This window comes from Toxorhynchites rutilus, chromosome 1 (assembly GCF_029784135.1).
Source record: "Toxorhynchites rutilus septentrionalis strain SRP chromosome 1, ASM2978413v1, whole genome shotgun sequence".
Lineage (NCBI taxonomy): Eukaryota > Metazoa > Arthropoda > Insecta > Diptera > Culicidae > Toxorhynchites > Toxorhynchites rutilus.
The window spans coordinates 55,017,620-55,040,415 of NC_073744.1; the positions used below are offsets into that span (position 1 = coordinate 55,017,620).

General features: G+C 40.7%; 1 protein-coding gene and 1 pseudogene across 5 annotated transcripts in view; both read right to left on the bottom strand.

The window, feature by feature from the left end:
* The window catches only part of LOC129766565 (alpha-mannosidase 2), a 446,086-nt gene extending 423,582 nt beyond the window's left edge, over positions 1-22,504 (bottom strand). For 4 of the 5 annotated variants that reach the window (XM_055767155.1, XM_055767146.1, XM_055767153.1 and 1 more), the window contains exon 1: positions 21,839-22,504. The gene's annotated coding sequence lies outside the window, so the exon portion shown is untranslated. Of the gene's footprint in view, positions 1-21,797; positions 21,816-21,838 lie in introns of those variants that run through there. The other variant, XM_055767149.1, reaches the window with a different exon arrangement.
* On the bottom strand, positions 7,801-7,970 carry LOC129763728 (U4 spliceosomal RNA; annotated as a pseudogene).
* Positions 22,505-22,796: the final 292 nt, after the last annotated feature.

A 22,796-nucleotide genomic window follows, 5' to 3' on the forward strand; every position in this document is an offset into this window, starting at 1 on the left:
TCTTCCAGTTCCTCTAGGAATTTAAAAATACATTCATGTGAAAGAGTTTATTTGAATGTTTTCTATCCATGTAACACTGTGACCAAATATGTTTCAATCAAGTGCTATTAACAGATGGTTATCGAGTTAGCATTAACCACTGGTGGGCTTCCAGTATCGAGGAAAATGTGGAAATATCTAATCGTTACTGAAAATAATCTGCCAGTTCCTCTGGGAATTTAAAATTACATTCATATGAAAGAGTTTATTTTAATGTTTTCTATCCATGTAACACTGTGACCAAATACATTAGGTTTTGTGATTTTTCAATCAATCGCAATCAACAGGATAGCTTCTGAAGATTATTCTTCCCCATCAGTAGGATATTTCCGTATCCAATATTGGATGCATAAAACCTTGTGCCTCCAACGTAACGCTCTCGTTTTCGAAGTTCTCCAAATATTCATTCATTCAGAATGAATTCAGATTCAACTTCATACAACTGATCTCTAAATCAACGATAGTCCTACGTCACCCTTGCGGTTATACCATAGATATAACCCACTTCCTGTTTTTAGAACGAAATCCTGACGTATCTAGAAGACGTAAATTTGTTTATTTGGATTCGACATGGGATGGGATGTAATTGAGGACTAAAAATGTAGCTCTCGTAGACTGATTGAAACAGGGAGAAAGGTTTAATTTCGATTGTCCTAAATGAATAGAAATTTTTCGTTTCAATTAGGCTGTCAAAAAAATCCTGCGGTATTTCCGCGAGGTGTCATTGTAAGCGCGTAGTTCTAGTTGTATTCATTGTATCGAGTCATACTATAGCTTGTTGGAAAGGTATTTTTGCGCGCTATAATATAGTCCTTGACAGTGTTTTTTTTGGTTAAGTCGTTCGTGAGTTATAGTGTCGCAAATATGGAGCAAAATAAAGAGAAAATCCGACATATTTTACAGTACTACTATGACAAAGGCAAAAATGCATCTCAAGCTGCCAATAAAATTTGTGCAGTTTATGGACCCGATACAGTTTCCATTTCCACCGCACAACGATGGTTTCAACGTTTTCGTTCTGGTGTAGGGGTCGTCGAAGATGCGCCACGCTTCGGAAGGCCTGTCGTCGAAAATTGCGACAAAATCGCTGAATTAGCCGAGAAAGACTGGCATAGTAGCAGCCGTAGCATCCGCTACGAGTTGGGGATAAGTCATCAAACCGTTATTAACCATTTGAAGAAGCTTGGATTCACAAAGAAGCTCGATGTATGGGTGCCACACACGTTGACGCAAAAAAACATCTTTGACCTATCGACGCATGTGAATCGCTGCTGAATCGCAACAAAATCGACCCATTTCTGAAGCGGATGGTGACTGGCGATGAAAAGTGGGTCACTTACGACAACGTGAAGCGCAAACGGTCGTGGTCGAAACCCGCTGAAGCGGCTCAGACGGTGGCCAAGCCCTCATTAACGGCCAGGAAGGTTCTGCTGTGTGTTTGGTGGGATTGTCATGGAATAATCTATTATGAGCTGCTTCCCTATGGCCAAACGCTCAATTCGGACCTGTACTGCCAACAACTGGACCGCTTGAAGGTGGCACTCATGAAGAAGAGGCCACCTTTGATAAACAGAGGCCGCATTGTCTTCCATCAGGACAACGCCAGGCCACACACTTCTTTGGTGACGCGCCAGAAGCTCCGGGAGCTCGGATGGGAGGTTCTTTTGCATCCGCCGTATAGTCTGGACCTTGCACCAAGTGACTACCACCTGTTTTTGTCCATGGCGAACGAGCTAGGTAGTCAGAAGTTAGCCACAAAAGAGGCCTGTGAAAATTGGCTATCCGAGTTTTTTGCCAATAAGGAAGCGAGCTTCTATAACAGGGGTATTATGAAGTTGGCATCTCGTTGGGAACAAGTCATCGAACAAAACGGCGCATATTTGACTTAAAACAGATGATTGTAACTAATTTTATGAACAAATGAAAATTCAAAAAAAATACCGCAGGACTTTTTTGACAGCCTAATATTTTAAAGATTAGACTAACCCCATACAGAATGTCAATGGTGGTCACTGGCCCAAAACGATCATTGTGATTGATTTTGTATAATATTGATTTGTTGATATTTTGAATACATATTGAAGAGCTGGTTTTTGTAATTCAAACATTCGCAATTGGTGGACAAGACCCAAATCAGGACGATAGTTACATCGAATAAGGCCATTGATTTTTTGTTTTTACGTAATAGATATTTTCAACGATATTGTTTTGAGGACATACTTTAAATGAAAGAATATTTAAATTCTAAATAAAGAAAAAATTAATCTATCATTGCAAAGCTTTTAAATTAATAATTTTTGAATTATTCTCTAGTTTTTTTTCCATAATTTTGATATCCGTCTAAAGAAAATCTGAATCATTTTCTGCTTTTGGCAAATTCCTCCAAACTCATCGGATGTTTCATATGAAAATTATGCTTCTGACCGACGCTGCTGACCAGTTTCTGTTTAAATATTTATATCAAACCTCATGTCCCGTATATCAAATTACACGGGAATGGGAAGGATAAAAGGATTAAACTTCAGAATCCCATTTGGGAGTAGCTCAGATTATACTGATCATGAGATGGATAAATTTGGGTTTCTTCTGATATGTAGAAGATATTATTATTCATCAAAATGGTAGAAACGGTTCTAGAAAAATGATTCTAACGATGACCTATACTAAATATTTCTCACTATTCAAACGAGTAAGACAGAGCTGAGTACAAGAGTATGCGAGATATCGATTATTAAACTCATGATAATCATGTAATTTATAGAAAGAGGAAATGAAATCACATTCCCATATGTTCAACAACTACTTTATTCAAGAGCAACCAAGTATTTCTCTTCATCTTTGAACCAGCGTTTGATTCAGTAAACTAACGCACCAAACAAATGATTCATGGAATGAGTCCGAATAGTTGGCATTGAAATACCTAATCATCGAGGTATAATCGCAAACTTGTCGTTCTAAAACATACGCTTATTTAAATGGAATATTATCTCATACACTTATTAATTTTACCTACATAACGTTCAAACGCCCGAAATTATGCAACTGACATGTCTCTTATAAACGGGAATAGACTCTTTCACTTCACGGAGTTTATTTTTACACGCAACTGTCCGTGACAATAATGATAGACACAAAAAGATCAAGTGAAGTGTAAGTGACGTGAAGGCGTACGTGGCAGTGATGTTCCTGATCAGGCCCAGTATCAAACAAAGTAGTCACCCACACAAGACAACGCACAGTGCGTTCAATGCATAGGAATGTGGGACAAAAATCATAAAAGCAACATTTAGCCATTGTAACACTTTGGTGTGATGGAAAAGATCGTTCATAAGCATCAGAACTACTGTTTGCATAAATGTCTCATGTTATTTGAATAATCGCATGAGTGTCTCAAGCGACAAAATATGTTTTATATGAAAACAAAATTAAAACATTAAAACATTAAAATACATTGTTAAGTTATATATATTTTCCAACACTAGCTCTCCCGGCAAAGGTTGTTCTGCCATATACATTAGATTTAGTGAATATGTTTGTTTAATAAAATATTATTAACGTATTGTGGGCGTATTTGGATGTTTTAACGGTCTATGCATAGTAGATCTAAGAATTAATGATAGAGATAATTTTTGTTTTTAAAGCGTGCTGATTTTTTATTATAACCATTTGAAATAAAACTATTTACAGTTTTGAGTTGTAACACGATAAAACTGCTTCAAAAAATGTATACCGGAAATCCGAACAAGCCGGTAACAAATTTTACATTGCCAAGCGTACGGGTAGGTTGAAATTAGTTTACGCAGATAAATTTGCCCATAAGTTGATCCTTTAGCAAGGAACCTGTAGTTGTGGAGAGAAGATAAAGATTTTCAACACTGGGGCAAGGAGGAGTGTCTTCAGAACAGTATTTTGCCATTCATTCGATCACACAAAAGTGAATTCATTAAATTGCTGGAAAGATGGAAAAAAGTCTAGCCATTTATTTTTCCATCTTTCTGACAATACTTTGAATAATATATTGATTAATTTTAATTTTTCAAATAAATATGTTTTGCGTGTCATGTGTTATGCGAATCAAGTTGCACGCCCGATACATTTTCCGTGAAGTGTGCTACATCAGAAAACATGTCATGTTGACGTAGGATTATTTTTCACTTTACATAAATAGAATACGAAGCTCTATGTTGTCTATGTCGAGTTGCGTGGCAAGGCTGCCAAATTTGCCCAATTCGATTGTAGTTGAACTGAGCGGATAACAGAATGCAAGATTGCGGTCCGTTCGGGTAATTTTGAATCGATTGGATACGAGAATATGGTCGAGCAGTTAAAGGGTGTGTCACATCAAATTGCATCACGGAAAAAAACGCTGTAGAAATTTAATTTTTAGGAATTATATCTTCAGCTTTCGCTTATAATCAGATAAGAGTGTATAGATCACGTTGGCCATGCTTCACTGTCAATTTTTCGTAAATTTGGAAAAATGTCGTCGAACGAAAAAGAGCGTCGTGAATTAATCCTGTGCACTCATTTCGAGAATCCGGAGTTGTCACATCGGGACATCGGTAAGATGCTGGGAATCGTCCAATCCACGGTCAGCAGAGTACTAAAACGATACTTCGAGAACCTAACCATCGACCGGAAGGTGAAGAACGGCGAAAATGGATGCTCCGTCAGTGAAAAAGATCACAAGCGCGTAGTTAAGCAGTTTAGACGTGATCCGAGAAGTTCGGTCCGGGATGTCGCCAATAAGCTGAATTTGTCAAGTTCATTCGTCCAGCGGACCAAGCAGCGGGAGGGCCTGCGTACATACAAGGTTCAGAAGGCTCCTAACCGCGACGAAAGGCAAAACATGGTGGGGAAGACGCGAGCCCGGAAACTGTACACCGAAATGCTGACGAAGCCGCATTGCCTGGTAATGGACGACGAAACCTACGTCAAAGCGGACTTTCGTCAGCTGCCGGGCCTGTTGTTCTTCTCCGCAGAGGACAAATTCAGCGTTCCGGAGGAGATTCGCAAGCAGAAACTATCCAAGTTTGCCAAAAAGTACATGGTGTGGCAAGCGATCTGCTCTTGCGGAAAGCGGAGCGCCCCCTTCGTGATGACCGACACGGTAAACGGGCAGGTTTACCTTAAGGAGTGCCTACAGAAGCACTTACTACCACTATTGAAGCAGCACGAGGGCCCGACCATCTTCTGGGTGGATCTCGCTTCGTGCCACTATTCAAAGGACGTGTTGGAGTGATACGAAGCCAACGGGGTCACCTTCGTGCCAAAGGAAATGAACCCGCCCAACGCGCCGGAGCTTCGCCCAATAGAGAAATATTGGGCGATTATGAAGCAGGCCCTCCGGAAGAACCCAAAAGTTGTCAAATCGGAGACGGACTTCAAGAGAAAATGGATTTCTGTTCAAAAAAAAAAACTACAACCTGACGTTGTACAGAACCTTATGGACGGGATAAAGAGAAAGGTGCGAGCATACGGGCTTGGGCTCGAAGTATGAATAAAAAGAAAATGCCAAAAGTAGTTTAATAGTTTTTATTTTACTGTCTAAAATTTTCAAAAGGATCGGTCTACTGGGCGAATTTCTACAGCGTTTTTTCCGTGATGCAATTTGATGTGACACACCCTTTAGTAGGCATATGTGAAATTTCTGAGGAAAACTATTTCTTCGGGCGTGGTTTTCGCCATTCAACCGAATACATCCAGCAACGTGTGGGACCGAAGACGTGTAATGTTGTAATGAAGCTTATTAAGAGATTCATTTACGTTTGAAAACACGCGCTGTAATGTCATGATAATGCATTGCGTTTTGACCTGGCAATAGCGAAGGCTGTGTCGGCTTTGTTCATGATAGCGTCTCGTAAGAGAATGTATTCTTCTTCACACCGCTTTTGTTGATTGTGTCGTAGGAATCGCAGTCAGTCATTCCCTGTCTACCTTCACGTACATGTCGTTCATAAATTGTTGGGGGGTCTCGTTGTTTAATGTTTATGCCATTATCGGCTTGTCCTTTCAGTACGGCTGGAAGATTTTTCGTCGAAAAAAAACTAGATGTGGGTTATATCTTTGATATAACCGCAAGGTGGACGTAGGACTAACGTTAACTTAGCAATCAATAAGTAACAAGCATATAAATCTTAGACATTTCATCCTTCGAATAAAGTGATTATCATACCACTTCGTTTAGCCGGAAAAGAATTATTAACGCTCAAAGGGGGAATTGATACCTCCTCGGAAATACCCAGCGCAAATAGTACCCCCTCCCCAAGCCGCGACAATTGGAATCATCGATGATCCGGAGCAGGATTATTAACGCTTCAGAAGGAATGGATTCCTCCTCGGAATTACACAGCAAAAATAAGACCCCCTTCCCAACAATTCCAATTTTCCAATAACGACGATCGATTGTAGCATTCGTAAATAAATAATTTTATAACGCTGCTTTCATAAATGTGATTTCTTCGATATGTAGTAGGGGAAAAGAGGGTAGTTTCGGACAACGCCTGTAAAAATTAAGTGGTACAATTTTCAACCAAATTAAAAATATAAGTAAGTTAACAACCCTTCCACCAACAGCTGTCATATGGTTTGACATCTCCTGGTCGTCTGTTACTTACGAAAACAACACAGTGCCCTTTTTCATACACGTTTCGAAACTTTTGAGCTTGAAGTTGTAAGTATTTCCCTAATTCCTTTGTGAACTATTTAGAAATTTAAGTACACCGCTTCAGTTAGTAACTAATATGAAATGAAAAAAACCTGCAAATAAAGGTATTTATTGGATAAAATTATGATTTGTCTTCGGATGGTGGTGGAGCACATTCGGACACTGTTTAATATCTCATAAAATTTGTGTCTGATTGTTGTTTACTAACAAACATCAATTTAGTATGATTCTCAGACCTAATGATGGCTCGAATTACAAAAAGAAAACTGATGAAACCAGCATCAACGAAGATGAGATGAAAAGAGCCTCCAACTAGTTTCGAATAGAACGTTTTCATGATTCTAGCTCAAAGGTGGTCTAATTGGGTCCTATGCCTTTGCTAATTTTCCAACTAACGGTTGCATAACGGGAAAACTGTTTCTCAATGTTCTGGAACATATAAAAAAGGTAGCGAATCAATTTCAAAACATCAAAAATCAATCAAAAAGTCATTGTACTTGGGAAACAATTAAATACTGCCGAGAAAGTTGCACAAAATCGCTTACAACCGCTGGATGTTTCAGTGATGGTCCCTTTCAAGCAAAAGCTGTCAGTTTCCCAGAACGATTGGCTACTCAACCATCCTGGAAAAACTATTTCTATACACGTCCTTTCAGGTATAGCTGCATCGGCTTATAATGCTTCTTTCAATCTGAGTAATATCCTAGCTGGATTCAATCCATTCTGCAAATGCAGAATATGCTGGAATTAAGAGGAAATGGAAGTAATTGTTGATAAACATAAAATTTGATTTTTTTTTCGTTGTCCGAAAGTGCCCCAGGACTGTCCGAAATTTTCAATTTTCAAAAATTCGAATAAACCATTCGTAATCGCATCAACGCACACCTCTAACACGCTCATATGATACATTGATGTCCAAATGACAACCAGGATGAATTCAGGATTTTTTTAAGTTTACAGAAAATGTTAAAAATCAAGGAATAAAAGTGTCTGAATGTGCCCCCCTCTCCCTATAATATCCACTACACCATATCATATCGTATTCTTCACTATCAAATCCATAGTCAATGGCACCCAGCGGTACCTAATTATCATCGATACCTCGGTTTTCGACAAATGCCAAATGGTGGGTTATACCTATGATATAACCCCAAGCTTGACGTAGGACTGCCGTTGGCTTAGTAATAATTTGTGTTTTTTCAATTAGCAATAATCGTACCTCGGATTTTCCTCATTGGGTACGATATCGCCGGTGCGCAGAGCTATCTTTTGTATGTATTGATTAAATTATTGATTAAACCAGTAAATGAATGAAATAATTTACGAGTTCAATTGTCAATTGTCAAACAATTGCCGATTTCCCCAACTTCTTGGTTTCGGAATCTGTGTTGGGAAAACACATTCCGGTTTGCGAAAATGCAAGCGAGTACAAAAGTACTCGCAGCTTGCATCTAATTTACAATGCCAATTTCCCCAAGCTCAATAGTTTTGAAGTCTGTGTTAGAGAAACTCATTCCGTTCGGCAGAAATCCATGAAAATAGAAAAGTACCCGCTGCTTGCATCTATTTTGCAATACCAATTTCCCCTGGCTCCATGGTTTTGAAGTCTGTGTTAGGGAAACACCCATTCATTCCAATCCTATCTCAATCGTTGCGCAATCATAACTGAGTGGATTTCCGAGCGGCACTCGCTTATATACCGATTGGTGCGATTTCAATAGCCTATTTTGAAGGCAATTTTAAGACTATTGAAACAATTTTTGGATCAAAAAGTGACAAGCATATAACGCGTAGATATTTTATCTTTCGAATGAAGTGTTTATCATACCGTTCCGTTCGCTCCACCGAGGAAATACCCAGTGCAAATTAGAATCGACGATCGATTGCGCCTTTCGTACACAAATACTTTTATATCGCTGCTTTCATCCAAGTGATTTATTTGATATGGTAAGATATCCACTACACCTTACCAAACATTTCGTATTCTTCTTTATCAAATCCATAGTCAATGGCACCCAGCGGTATCGAATTATCATCGACACCACGATTTTCGCTAAATGCTCCTTTCAGTTCGGCCTGCAGAGACTGTTTTCCGAACTCTAATCAATTAAATTTGGTGTCCTTGAAAAGGGCCGTTGATTATATGCTACGTTACTCGGGAATCATTTCGAGCTGGTATACTTCGGCTACTTCGGAGACAGCGTATTTGCCCAATTCTTCTGGCAGCAGCAAACGGAAACAAACGTCGTAACGTCCACTGTTCGAGAGAAAATAACGACGAAAGCAAAGGAAGCGTCATGTTTTATACTCAGACAGGGTGGAATGTATACCTGACCACTTTCGAACATATTCTTTTCATTATATTCCATTAAATTTCAAGCGGGCGCCCTAGTATACACACGGATAGAGATGATTTCAGTAACCTGTGTTCAAAGATACTTTGAAGCTATTGAAACAATTCATATAACTCTTGAACATTTTATCTTTTGTATGAAATGATTATCATACCATTCCGTTGATCCGAAGCAGAATGATTAACGCTTAAATAAGGATTGGATTCCTCCTTGGAATAACTCAGCAAAAATATTGCCCTTTCCCAACAATACGACCGTCTTCATCTCACGCCGCATCAAGTGAATGGATTTCCGGAGCGTGTGCGAGTTTAAATACAGTTTCAATAACCTGTTTTCAAAGCAATTTTAAAGCTGTTGAAACAAGTTTTCGGGTCAATAATTAACAAACATATAACTCGTGGGTATTTTGTCTTTCGAGTGAAATGATTATCATACCACTCCGCTCAGCCGGAAAAGAGTTATTAACGTTCAAAACCTTGCAGTCCAGCGTCACTCTCTCGTTTTCGAAACTTTGAACTTACACCCCGGTACAGAAATGAAATACGTAGTCCTACGTCAATATTTATTATAATGAAAGTAGAGCAATGGAAACATGCCCTGGTAACTGTGTAAATTTCCATCACACCTCAATCAATACAGATTTTACATCAAGGATATCAATACAGATTTAATTTCTGAGAAAAAAAATAAGAGCAAATATTTTTTTTAGACCAAAAACACATATGTTATTACTGAGGCCTTTCCCTCATTTATTTACAACGTCGATTTCTCTAGGCACTTTGGTTTTGAAGTCTGTAGTTTTATATATAATATATATTATATAATTTATATATAATTTTATTCATTTTCAATTTGTACTCCCAATATGTTCCCGAACGACGTAATCCTACGTCAAAAACGGTTCATTAGAAGATGAAGGAAAATACGCACGCTGGAGTACCGTTACAGACAGATAGAGTGAAGAAGAAAGATAAAAGTATCCTTCTGTATTCTAATATAGCCGACGGTGGAAATCGTTATGGAGTGAAGCCTCTGAAATTTCTCCTTTCTCCTTAGCCATAATTGGAACATTGTGCTCCAACTTGACACATCGATTACTCTCGAAACCTTCGTCGTTGCCATATGGACTACTATGCAGTTCTAAGGTTTCCCACAAACAAGAACACCACTTCAAGGTTCCAACGTTAGGGAATTACGTAGACACTCCTCGTTCCATAAAATCGAACACGAAATGTGCCGTTGCCTTGACATATCGGTGTTCCGGTGTACCGATTAAACATGCTGAGCTTCATGTAGGGAGCGCATTTGTCATGTAATTATTTTTAGCTTGCCAGAGTCACTTACAGCGAGGGTTGCAAAACTATTTACCGCAAATCCTGCAGGAGATAACGCTCAATTATCGATTCCTTTGTCCGACGCACAACATCTTGCGAGGCTTCACAACCAAAGCGTTCCCACCTTAAAGCAGTCTCTAGAGGGGGCTAATTACATAAAATTGCACCAACGGGACCTCGAGCGGCGGATTATACTTCTAATTAGAATGTCAATGTAGAAATTCATCGATGATGTTGGAATGTGTTACTTTGTGCACTTCCAAGAAAGGGGAAGCCGATGAAGCAGCTGCTTATTGGAGCTTAAGGTGTTGTTTTGCTGAACACTTTGTGGAGCCAATTTCCTTGCTCAGAGCATGCAAAACTGCCACAACAAGCCGTGACAAACAAAGTTCCGCTTCTTTGTACCGTTAATGTTTCTTTTTGGTCTCTCTGCGTCTTAGAAACGGGTTACGCAAATTATGGAGAAAAATGTTGCTCCAATTCCGATGGAACTTTGTGCCGTTTTTTTTTCTTTGAGAACGGTTCTCAAGGAATGTGTCGACTTGGACGGAGGCTGTTCCCGTGACCGTTTGAAAGACCAGAATGACTTTCCCTACGATCTAACCTATTACACGCGGCCAGTTCCCCTGGTTATGGAACTCCTCCTCCTCCAGCAAAACAAATTCCGCCGCTCGCTCACTTCCAGAGATTGGGTGCCATCAATCGTCGTCACCACCGCTGTCAATGCTCTCGAAGGTTGAGCATCCCCGAAACCCCGGTGCTACCGGCGCCACTCGGTAGCACTTCTATTCGACGTGTGTTTTGTTACTTCGCATCCGAGACTTGTCATTTGAAATTGAAATGAACTAAATAATGGCTTGTCACTCCAATTCTTTCGCCGATGCTCCCGTTGCTTCTTCTCCATGACGGACGGGCGGAAAGAAATCGTTGAATCGGGGGAAGCGCGAAACCAAATCGAAAACTTGTGCCACTCTCTCTCTCTCTCTCTCTCTCTCTCTCTCTCTCTCTCTCTCGAGCGCTCCGATTTTCGAGTTAATTTACCGACTACCCAGTTTACAATCTATCAAAAACAGAACCAAGATGGTAAGAAACATGTCGAACCATATTTGAGGGGGATCAATTTGTTTATTAACTTTCGGTCCGGGTTTGTGATCTGTGCTCGTGTCAGGGTAGGGGTAGGGGTTTGAAGGGAGAGACTACATGCCACAGCAATTCTACGTGACGTGCAAATATTGCTACTTTTTTATTTTCAACCACTTACAAATAACATGTTTCTCCGTTACATGGAATAAATGTTGTATACAGAAATATACAGAATCGTACAATTCCTTCCTCTAGCTCTGCTCTTATCAACACATCCGGCGATCCTTTTTTTTGGTTTAGATAGAAGAAGATATAGGAGTGCGTTTCATCACATTAAAAATCCAATTCCAGTATCGAACAAAGATCAATTTCGCTAGCGCAAACATCAAAAGGACTAACAGCACTTGTCACTATGTAATTATAGAACATACGGGAATTTGATTTTCCGAATTTTCCTTTTTTCCTTCAGAGTTTTCCGAAAATTTTCAATTGTCATGTTTGGTTGGAATATTCTTGGTTGAAATATGTGTAATATTTTTATGGGACCCCCTCTCCACTCCAGAGGAGGAAGAGGAGAGGGGGTCCCATAAAGGTCATACCAGACCTTTATGGGACCCCCTCCCAGAGGAGGTGTCATACCATAATAGAAACATTTCTCATACCCAAAAATCCTCACATTCCAAATTGTGCTTGATTAGTTCTTGAGTTATGCAGAAGTTTGTGTTTCGTTTGTATGGCAGCCCCCCTTAGAGAGGGGGAAGGAGTGTTTTCCATAGAAACATTTCGCGCCCCGTAAAACCTTTACATGCCAAATTTGGCTCCATTTGCTTGATTAGTTTTCGAGTTATGCAGAAATTTGTGTTTTATTTGTATGGCAGCCCACCCTTAAAGAGGGGGGAGGAGTATCTAACCACCATAGAATCATTTAGTGCACCCTAAAACCTCCACACGGCAAATTTCGTTTTATTTGCTTTGCTTGACTAATTCTGGAGAAATTTAGAAATTTGTGTTTCATTTGTATGGCACCCGCTTAGAGAGGGGGGAGGGGTCTCAAACTGTCACGAAAACTTTCCCCGGCCCCAAAAACCCCTCCATACAAATTTTCATGTCGATCGGTTCAGTAGTTTCCGAGTCCATAAGAATCAGACAGACAGACATCACTCCATTTTTATATTAGGCTGTCAAGAAAGTCCTGCGGTATTTCCGCGAGGTGTCGTTGTAAGCGCGTAGTTCTAGTTGTATTCATTGTATCGAGTCATACTATAGCTTATTGGAAAGGTATTGCGCGCTATAATATAGTCCTTGACAGTGTTTTGTTTGGTTAAGTCGTTCGTGAGTTATAGTGTCGCAAATATGGAGCAAAATAAAGAGAAAATCCGACATATTTTACAGTACTACTATGACAAAGGCAAAAATGCATCTCAAGTTGCCAATAAAATTTGTGCAGTTTATGGACCCGATACAGTTTCCATTTCCACCGCACAACGATGGTTTCAACGTTTTCGTTCTGGTGTAGGGGTCGTCGAAGATGCGCCACGCTTCGGAAGGCCTGTCGTCGAAAATTGCAACAAAATCGCTGAATTAGCCGAGAAAGACTGGCATAGTAGCAGCCGTAGCATCCGCTACGAGTTGGGGATAAGTCATCAAACCGTTATTAACCATTTGAAGAAGCTTGGATTCACAAAGAAGCTCGATGTATGGGTGCCACACACGTTGACGCAAAAAAAACATCTTTGACCGTATCGACGCATGTGAATCGCTGCTGAATCGCAACAAAATCGACCCATTTCTGAAGCGGATGGTGACTGGCGATGAAAAGTGGGTCACTTACGACAACGTGAAGCGCAAACAGTCGTGGTCGAAGCCCGCTGAAGCGGCTCAGACGGTGGCCAAGCCCTCATTAACGGCCAGGAAGGTTCTGCTGTGTGTTTGGTGGGATTGTCAAGGGATAATCTATTATGAGCTGCTTCCCTATGGCCAAACGCTCAATTCGGACCTGTACTGCCAACAACTGGACCGCTTGAAGGTGGCACTCATGAAGAAGTGGCCATCTTTGATAAACAGAGGCCGCATTGTCTTCCATCAGGACAACGCCAGGCCACACACTTCTTTGGTGACGCGCCAGAAGCTCCGGGAGCTCGGATGGGAGGTTCTTTTGCATCCGCCGTATAGTCCGGACCTTGCACCAAGTGACTACCACCTGTTTTTGTCCATGGCGAACGAGCTAGGTATTCAGAAGTTAGCCAACAGAAGGTGTTTAAAAAAATAAAAATGTCTTCTTACGGAGTGTGTTCGAAACTGAAAAAATGAAATTTATTCAGAAATTTTATTGTTGTTATTTAAGCGTACATACATTTCCAAGTCGTATAATTGTACATTTACATTTATCATTCAATTTATTGCGATGAGAATGCTTTAAAATATTTCAACTGGTGCTCTTACCACATTTTAATTTTTTTATTCAATGTCCAGTTTCTATGGCGAAGCTTCATTCGTAAATTACATATTTGTCATCATTGGTGGAATACGACCATAAATGTTGTTATGAATAGCACAGAAAATTATGATTACAATACATATAGGTTTATTTTGATTTCAGCGTCTTTATATATATTTTATTCAATTTTCAGTTCGTAATTTCATTCCCATTCGCCGTGTTTATCATGATGATGCTAACATTAATAACATCATATATGAACCTCCCACCTTATATACGACGTCTCCCACCGTTTTAGAGACATCTTAACATTATGTTCAATTTTTAGAGCGTAAACCAGCGTCAATTTTTTCACTGTTTACATTTTCTTGCCACAAATCGTTGCCACTTTTTTCTCTCATGTTCCACTTCTCTTCTTTGCTACTACACTTCTTCTAAGCGGTTGTTTCTGTTCATGATGTTTAATGCACCGATTTAATCTGATCACGCTCATATGCATATATGCAGATCGGAGTGTGTTTCCCTAACACGGACATCAAAACCATGGAGCCTGGGGAAATCGGCACTGGAAAATATGCCTTCATATTTTCAGCTCACAATCGACTTCATCGCAGCAAATGGTTATCAACATTTTGCCTAATCATCAAACGTTATGCGTAGAAGTAGCTGAAGATACATACAAAAACAGAAAGTGGGTTATATCTATGGTATAACCGCAAGGGTGACCTACGACTATCGTTGATTTAGAGATCATTTGTTTGAAGTTGAATCTAAATCCATTCTGAATGAATGAATAAATGAATATTTGGGGGACTTCGAAAACGAGAGCGTTACGTTGGAGGCACAAGGTTTTATGCATCCAATATAGGATACGAAAAACCTTGTTCTGAAGAATAATCTTCAGAAGCTAACCTGCTAACTGTACTTGGTTGACAAATCACAAACCCAAATGTAAACCCAATTGATTGAAACATATTTGGTCACAGAGTTACATGGACAGAAAACATTAAAATAAACTCTTTCACATGAATATATTTTGAAAATTCCCAAAGGAACTGGCAGATTATTTTCAGTAACGATTAGATATTTCCACATTTTCCTCGATACTGGAAGCCCACCAGTGGTTAATACCAACTCGATAACCACCTGTTAATAGCACTTGATTGAAACATATTTGGTCACAGTGTTACATGGATAGAAAACATTCAATTAAACTCTTTCACATGAATATATTTTGAAAATTCCCAAAGGAACTGGCAGATTATTATCCAGCAATGATTAGATCTTTCCGGAACTTTCTCGATGCTGAATGGCATCCAAACGGAAAGAATTCTGCGCGTGTATGTGTCGATCCTTCGCCGTCCACCTCCTCCAGCACGTTAGGCAACGATGTTGTCTTGTCGATGTCCTCACGAAAAATGAATGTGTCTCACCACCAGAATATCGCTTAAGTATGCTTTTTGTGTGTGATTGAATCGAGAGAAGGTGTGGTTTACGATGGCAATTTGGAAGGCAAACTAGAGGGGAATGAACTCTCTGAGCTCGGAACTTTCGGCGACTGAGCAATAATCGATTGCGGGCGCATACAATATTGGATACGGAAATATCCTACTGATGGGGAAGAATAATCTTCAGAAGCTATCCTGTTAATTGCGATTGATTGAAAAATCACAAAACCAAATATATTTGGTCACAGTGTTACATGGATAGAAAACATTCAAAAAAACTCTTTCACATGAATGTATTTTTAAATTCCCAGAGGAACTGGCAGTTTATTTTCAGTAACGATTAGATATTTCCACATTTTCCTCGATACTGGAAGCCCACCAGTGGTTAATACTAACTCGATAACCACCTATTAATAAAGGGTGTGTCACATCAAATTGCATCATGGAAAAAACGCTGTAGAAATTCGCCCAGTAGACCGATCCTTTTGAAAACTTTAGACAGTAAAATAAAAACTATTAAACAACTTTTGGCATTTTCTTTTTATTCATACTTCGAGCCCAAGCCCGTATGCTCGCACCTTCCTCTTTACCCCGTCCATAAGTTTCTGTACAACGTCAGGTTGTAGTTTTTTGACGTAGGACTACGTCTTTCATTTCTATACCGGGGTGTAAAATCAAAGTTTCGAAAAAGAAAGCGTTACGCCGGAGACCGAGATTTTGAGCGTTAATAGCTCCTAAACAACCGAACGAAATGATAAAGTAAACACTTCATTCGAAAAATAAAATGTCTAAGCGTTATGTACTTGTTACTTTTTCATCCAAAAACTTGTTTCAATAGCCTTAAAATGGCTTTCAAAACAGGCTATTGAAATCACCAATCGGTATATAAGCGGGCGCCGCTCGGAAATCCACTCAGTTATAATTGAACAGCGATTGGAGCATGTTGTCGCTGTTGTGGTGAAGCTAACTTCGTTTATCATGAAAGCGCTGATGAATAGTGTCACCAAGAGCCTGTTTGTGCACCTTAGGCTAGAAGGGAATTCATCAGGAGGAGAGTGATGCCACAAACGGTTCCACTTGAGACATCGGAGCAGCCACCACACACACACACACACATACACGCGCCGAACTTTTTTCGTTTGGTTGCCATCCAGCACCGAGAAGATTCCGGAAAGATGCCATCGTTGCTGAAAAATAATCTACTAATTCCCCTTGGAATTGAAAAATACATTCATGCGAAAGAGTTTATTTTAATATTTTCTATCCATATAACACTGCAACCAAATACATTTGGTTTCGTGATTTTTCAATCAAGTGCAATGAACAGGTGGTTATCGAGTTAGCATTAACCACTGGTGGGTTTCGAGTATCGAGGAGAATCTGGAAAGATGTTATCGTCATCGTCAAAGGCAATTAGCAGGAGAGCATCTGGAGATTATTCTTCCCCATCAGTAGGATATTTCCGTGTCCAATATTGTATGCGCGCGCAATGGAAAATGTTTCGCATCGCGAAAATCATATAAATTTCAATAGATTATTGCTGAGTCGCTGAATGTTTCAAACTCAGAGAGTTCATTCGCCTCTAGTCTGCCTTCCAAAACGCCATCGTAAACCACACCTTCTCTTGATTCAATCACGGAAAAAAACCATACTTAAGCGATACTCTGTGAGGACACCGACAAGACAATATCGTTACTGTACGAGCTGAACGAGCTGGGCGGCGAGCGATCGAGGGATTCATTACCTGGCCTGACCTAACCTGAAACGCATTCAGTTCGTATGAAACTGTGAGGGAGCGCAGAAAAGCCGATCCATCAGGAGGAGAAGAGAATGCGACCAAGAGAGCATCAGCATCGGAAAACATTCGGCAATTTATTAGAGGTGCAATGAATCTTAAGAAGGAATTTCCGCTCTACGCGCACTGGCAAACGATGTTTACTCAACAATTTCTCAAACGAGAAATGAGTGTTGTGAGAAACGATGAGCGAACGCAAAAATTATGTAGACTGATTCGATGCAACAGATATTTTGTCTATTGGAAATGGAATACAAATCATATCACAATACAAGCAATGCATTATGTATTATACAACTTTCGTGTGATTGCTTCTTTTGCTGACTATTGTGCCTTCAACGTAACGCTCTCGTTTTCGAAGTCCCCCAAATATTCATTTATTCATTCATTCAGAATTGATTCAGATTTAACTAAAAACAAATGATCACTAAATCAACGATAGTCCTACGTCACCCTTGCGGTTATACCACAGATACAACCCACTTCCTGTTTTTTGAACAGAAATCCATTTTCTCTTGAAGTCCGCCTCCGATTTGACAACTTTTGGGTTCTTCCGGAGGGCCTGCTTCATAATCGCCCAATATTTCTCTATTGGGCGAAGCTCCGGCGCGTTGGGCGGGTTCATTTCCTTTGGCACGAAGGTGACCCCGTTAGCTTCGTACCACTCCAACACGTCCTTTGAATAGTGGCACGAAGCGAGATCCGGCCAGAAGATGGTCGGGCCCTCGTGCTGCTTCAATAGTGGTAGTAAGCGCTTCTGTAGGCACTCCTTAAGGTAAACCTGCCCGTTTACCGTGCCGGTCATCACGAAGGGGGCGCTCCGCTTTCCGCAAGAGCAGATCGCTTGCCACACCATGTACGTTTCGGCAAACTTGGATAGTTTCTGCTTGCGAATCTCCTCCGGAACGCTGAATTTGTCCTCTGCGGAGAAGAACAACAGGCCCGGCAGCTGACGAAAGTCCGCTTTGACGTAGGTTTCGTCGTCCATTACCAGGCAATGCGGCTTCGTCAGCATTTCGGTGTACAGCTTCCGGGCTCGCGTCTTCCCCACCATGTTTTGCCTTTCGTCGCGGTTAGGAGCCTTCTGAACCTTGTATGTACGCAGGCCCTCCCACTGCTTGGTCCGCTGGACGAATGAACTTGACAAATTCAGCTTATTGGCGACATCCCGGACCGAACTTCTCGGATCACGTCTAAACTGCTTAACTACGCGCTTGTGATCTTTTTCACTGACGGAGCATCCATTTTTGCCGTTCTTCACCTTCCGGTCGATGGTTAGGTTCTCGAAGTATCGTTTTAGTACTCTGCTGACCGTGGATTGGACGATTCCCAGCATCTTACCGATGTCCCGATGTGACAACTCCGGATTCTCGAAATGAGTGCACAGGATTAATTCACGACGCTCTTTTTCGTTCGACGACATTTTTCCAAATTTACGAAAAATTGACAGTGAAGCATGGCTAACGTGATCTATACACTCTTATCTGATTATAAGCGAAAGCTGAAGATATAATTCCTAAAAATTAAATTTCTACAGCGTTTTTTCCGTGATGCAATTTGATGTGACACACCCTTTAGTACTTGATTGAAAAATATTTGGTCACAGTGTTACATGGATAGAAAACATTCAAATAAACTCTTTCACATGAATATATTTTTAAATTCCCAGAGGAACTGGTAGATTATTTTCCAGCAATGATTAGATCTTTCCTGAACTTTCTCGATGCTGAATGGCATCCAAACGGAAAGAATTCTGCGCGTGTATGTGTGTGTAGCGATGTCTTCCCGGGGAACCGTTTGTGGCATCACTCTCCTCCTGATGGATTCTCTTCTGGCCTAGGGTGCACAAACAGGCTCTTGGAGACACCGTTCATCCGCGCTTTCATGATAAACGAAGAGCTTCACCACAACAGCGACAACATGCTCCAATCGCTGTTCTATTAGAACTGAGTGGATTTCCGAGCAGCGCTCGCTTATATACCGATTGGTGATTTCAATAGCCTGTTTTGAAAGCCTACCCATATTTCGAATGCTTATAACACGAACATTTCTTAACAGATCGGAAAGATGTTTACATCAATTGATAGGAAATATTTCTACGCGTCTATCACAATTAATAAATAAATATTTTTCATGAGATGACCAATTGAACAACTGTAAAATGTCAAGCGTTATTTAAACGCCCTAACTGCCAAGTTTTGATTGGCCCGACTTACGGTTTCCCCAAAACAGACATCAAAATCGATGTACCTGTGGAAATCCCCTCTGCAAATATACATGCAAGTCGGGGTTTTTTTTCCACTGAGCTGTGTTTCCCTAACACGGACTTCAAAATTAATGTGCCTGGGGGAATCCGCTTGGCAAATACATGCAGGTCGGGGGTATTTTGACGTAGGACTACGTCTTTCATTTCTATACCGGGGTGTAAAATCAAAGCTTCGAAACCGAAAGCGTTACGCCGGAGACCGAGATTTTGAGCGTTAATAGCTCCTAAACAACTGAACGAAATGGTATGATAAACACTTCATTCGAAAGATAAAATGTCTACGCGTTATATACTTGTTACTTTTTGATCCAAAAACTTGTTTCAATAGCCTTAAAATTGTTCTCAAAACAGGCTATTGAAATCACCAATCGGTATATAAGCGAGCGGCGCTCGGAAATCCACTCAGTTCTAATTGAACAGCGATTGGAGCATGTTGTCGCTGTTGCGGTGAAGCTCTTTATTTATCATGAAAGCGCGGATGAACGGTGTCACCAAGAGCCTGTTTGTGCACCCTAGGCCAGAAGGGAATCTATCAGGAGGAGAGTGATGCCACAAACGGTTCCCTGGGAAGACATCGCTACACACACATACACGCGCGGCTATTAACAGGTGGTTATCAAGTTGGCATTAACCACTGGTGGGCTTCCAGTATCGAGGAAAATGTGGAAATATCTAATCGTTACTGAAAATAATCTGCTAGTTCCTCTGAGAATTTTCAAAATATATTCATGTGAAAGAGTTTAATTGAATATTTTCTATCCATGTAACTCTGTGACCAAATATGTTTCAATCAAGTGCTATTAACAGGTGGTTATCGAGTTGGTATTAACCACTGGTGGGCTTCCAGTATCGAGGAAAATGTGGAAATATCTAATCGTTACTGAAAATAATCTGCCAGTTCCTTTGGGAATTTTCAAAATATATTCATGTGAAAGAGTTTATTTTAATGTTTTCTGTCCATGTAACTCTGTGACCAAATATGTTTCAATCAATTGGGTTTACATTTGGGTTTGTGATTTGTCAACCAAGTACAGTTAGCAGGTTAGCTTCTGAAGATTATTCTTCAGAACAAGGTTTTTCGTATCCTATATTGGATGCATAAAACCTTGTGCCTCCAACGTAACGCTCTCGTTTTCGAAGTCCCCCAAATATTCATTTATTCATTCATTCAGAATGGATTTAGATTCAACTTCAAACAAATGATCTCTAAATCAACGATAGTCGTAGGTCACCCTTGCGGTTATACCATAGATATAACCCACTTCCTGTTTTTTGGTTTTAAGTACTTTTGTACTCGCTTGTCGTTGTGCTGACCTTCTTTTCATATACTAGAGGTGAATGAACTTTCGCGGTTCGAGAACTACGTAAACATGAGATGTGCAATACTTTCAGAGGGAAATGTAAAATACAATGATCGTTTGACAATTCTTCCGTTCACATATCTTGGTAGTCGTAGGCATCATATCAAACGTAAAAGGACGTTCATCAAATTTATTTGTAACGAAGAACATAATTTATTACACAAATTTCAATGCATTCTAAAATAATATTCGAAGTGGTAAACAAGTGTATAGCACGATGTAGTTGCGTAGTTCTACGTCGAAAATATGCGGTCGTGTCCTAGATACAACCCCTTACAATTTTTTGCCAACAAGGATGAAGATTTCGAGGAAACGGTAACAAGTTATCGAAGGAAGTGGTGCATATTTAAACCAGATAAGTCTAGATACGCGAAAACCCCAAACCTCTATATTGTAATCGAAAGCCCATACGAGCTCATGGTCTAGTTCGTTAATAAAACATTTTAATCCGTAACCGCTCGATTCGCTGCAGAAGCCGTTGCAGTGCAGGTTTCCGCTTATCATCCCCTAGTCCTGATTCGTGCTTCTCGTGTTTCAACTAATAGATCAAAAGTATTCCCCATGCCGAAGTAATCATAGTCATAAATATCAAATTTCGTCCAGTCTCGTAACTCGTACCATTTCCCCCAGGTGTTTACACCGACAACACGTCACGCTTTCGATGATCAAATTTGGAATATTTCTCCCGACCAAAGGCAGTCCGTCTGAAGTCAATATTTGTGTTTGTACAAAACGCCTTGAAAATAGTGGGTAGGTATACGATATCGCACAACCGCCGTCCGTTCGCCCGTGGAAACGAAAACAAAACATTATCCGTGTTTTTCGCTCTTTCTCCCATTTCTCGCATGCTTCACGGACATGTGGTGTTGTGTTTTATGCTTTTTTATGCAGAGCACACGGCGCCCACCACACCATCACATCCACACAGAGACACAAATCTCGTTGGGGTCATAAACACACGGTTTGTATGCGAAGCACAGAATGAAATGAAAAAAAACCTGCAAAAAATTCACCGTGCGATGCTGAGAACTGTGCGTTGAAAAGGTATAATTACTTGTGTGTTTGGTTGGTTCTCGCCACCTGATGTCAGAGGTTTTGTTTCTCCGTTTTTGCTTCCTTCACTTCTCCGGTACTGGTCAATAATGATGCAGTTGCAGTTTGGAGCGAATCGGATTTGCACAATCACTGAAAATCACCTTTGCCGATTTGCAATCACCCGCAAAACGGGTCCACACAGGATGGAAGAGGAATAATAACAAAAACACCCAGACACCGAACTGCTTGCACCGTGGGGATTATTCTTTATATCGAACCGGCACTTTTGCGAGAGGTTTGAAGACTGATCTGAGATTTAATTCACTGAAAACACCTTTTTTGACACTTTTCCGCCTCGATTCTCGCTGGAGAAAATCACAAAACTTCAATCACATCCAATAAACATCTTCCTTCCTCGTTGTTCACTCACCAACACACACAGCTTCACCTCGATCACGGCACTCTGACGCGTATAGACGTCAGCAGGAGCGTGTTTAGGGCAGGATTCAAAGGGTGCACTTCCTGCTTGCTCGTTGAGTCTGGAAATCACGGATCTAAGCTCACACTCCAGGATAATCCTGTACCACCACCCACAGCTGGGGAAAAGCACTAGTAGACAGCCAGCGTCGAAACAACAGCGGTACGACCGAACGCACGGACAGCCCGATGATAAATGAACGCGAGTGATGGACAACAACACGGCTCTAGTTCGGGCTTAAGCAGAGCAGAGCATAATCCGGGCGTGTGTTTGTGTTCATGAACTGTCAGTTGCGGCCTCCGGTCTGCTCAATAGGGGTCGCGCTTTAGGTGCAAAAGTGTGTATGCGGCGACTCACGAGATGAGTTTCGTTTGTTTGGGCTATGCTGTTAACGAGAATCGTGTGAGGTAGAATGAAAGAGAGATAGAACGGGAGATTGCGCGAAGGTGTGCGTCTTGGCTCTACACGTGCGCACGCGTTCGCGGGGTGGTGTTACACT